The sequence below is a fragment of the Mycetomoellerius zeteki genome, unplaced genomic scaffold, assembly GCF_001594055.1.
Source record: "Mycetomoellerius zeteki isolate Tzet28-1 unplaced genomic scaffold, Tzet1.0 scaffold206, whole genome shotgun sequence".
Lineage (NCBI taxonomy): Eukaryota > Metazoa > Arthropoda > Insecta > Hymenoptera > Formicidae > Mycetomoellerius > Mycetomoellerius zeteki.
In genome coordinates this window covers 14,104-16,308 of record NW_017257021.1, presented here as the reverse complement: position 1 = coordinate 16,308, position 2,205 = coordinate 14,104, and positions in this window count along the sequence as shown.

The window sequence follows — 2,205 nt, the reverse complement described above, 5'->3', positions numbered from 1 at the left end:
GAGCATATGTCTATAGGACTTTTTTTCTTAGTTTTTTACTCCTCTACACGCTCCCGAAGTTTTGCCATTTAATTTGGAAACACCCTGTATATAATTTTAAGAAACATATAGTCTATTTTATTCTTTATGAATAAATTGTTAATTACTCAACAAGAAATAATTAAATGTCGAATCGACGTCAAATTGGTGTCATATCAATATCGATTCGACATCAGTTCGACTAATTTGTCGCTGGATAATATTTAATTTTTTTAAAAATAAAGTTTTTTTAAAAAATATTTTGTCTAAATACTTGTTGCATTCACTGTATGTACACAGAACACTTTCCACATATAGGCTGTTCAGTACAAAAAACCTATATATATATATATATATATGTAACAAAAACTATAGATTAATAGTAGAGCTATAATCGATTTATTTTGTATAAGTGATTGATTTGGAGTAATTATTTTGATATAAAAACCTTGAAAAAGAGACTGTCAGCAATCAGCACGCTTAGGAGTCCACATTAGCAAAATGCCACACTATTGTTTAATTTGGCATAACTCGAAATGTATACAGACTAATAAAAAATGTTAAATAACAAAGAACACACTCAAACGTATTCGTGTGATAATCGTTCCAGTTGAAAAAGAATGAGGAAGTATGTGTAATTAAATGCTAAAATATGCCGTAAAAATGTTTGAAAGTAAAAATGCGTTATAATAAATGTTGACTATAATATCGGCATATTTTATTAGCGTCATGATGCAATGACGAGCTACTAAGCAAATATAATTCCATAAATATTATAATCATTTGAATTCGCCACTCAATAGTGGAGATATTAAGAGGGTCTATTACATCTACACTGGCTATAATATCACCTTTTTCTCTACGCACAAATAAAAACAAATAAGTGAAAATTTCATTGATAGCAAAAATAAGAATAGGATGGAATGAAAATAATAAGAAAAAAATTATAGCGAAGAGTACAATTACGTAATGTATATTTGTCTATGACAAAAATAATATGATTCATATAAACAATTATCGAAACATTTATACAAATTGTAAATCAAAATAATTCTAGTAATTTCTTAAATTAAATATTATGGTTGTGGCTGTGGAAAATTATATAAAAAAATTATAAGAAATTGAATATTATAATACTTGAAATATCGAAATGTGCAAGTGTAAAAGGGTTGATGACAATAGCATAAAAACTATATAGGTATATATATAGGGTATCCCGAAATTCGAGGATAATATTATTACAGCGTGAAACTTCGTGAAAAATTAAGTCGAAAAGTCCTGTACCATTTTGCAATTTTCGCAATAGTTGTGTTGTGTGCGTGTGTGTGTGTGTGTGTATGTGTGTGTGTGTGTGTGTGTGTGTGCGCGCGTGTGTGTGAGACAAGGTATTAATTATTAAATATTGCCAAATATTGGTTTTAAATAATTTTTTACTCAAGTATTATCAACTTTACTTAAAAACAGCAAGAGACAAAAATTGTTTATTTTCTTCTCATAGAGCTCTAAGAATTTTTTCAGAATTTTTTATTAACTTTTCAGTACTGCATTTTCTAATTGAAAAATTGCGAAAATTGCAAAATGATAGAGGACTTTTCGACTTAATTCTTCACGAAGTTTCTCGCTGTAATAATATTGTTCTCGAATTTCGGGATATCCTGTATACATATATATATATATATACAGTACTAGACAAAATAAAGTACGCACTCCAAACATTTTCACATTTATGTAAATAATTCGCCAGTCCTGGCAGATAGCATAATGATAAACGAGGTAAAAGAAAGGTATTTTAGTCTACTTTGCAATAATGATTACAAAAATTTCAAAAACAATTCGAAATCCTTTAATAGTCAAATCCGTTACATTTACTAGTATTATCAAATTTATCATGGACAAAATAAAGTACGCACAACATTGTTTATGAAAATAATAACTGGCGCTGTTGATGATGAAAGATACATAAATATAACAATGAAGGAAATATAAACAAATGAATAAAGCAGGTTTGTCAGTTAATAATATTGCTAGAGATAGAGTATAGTAAGAATTCTTCATCAGTGAACATGGAAACCAAACAAATTTGTTTGCAAATTCGAAAACTGATAATTCAGGATTGTCAGAAGGGGCTTTCTAATAGAAAAATCGGTCGCAAGTATAATGTAAGTGAAGGCGCAGTCCGAAAGATAT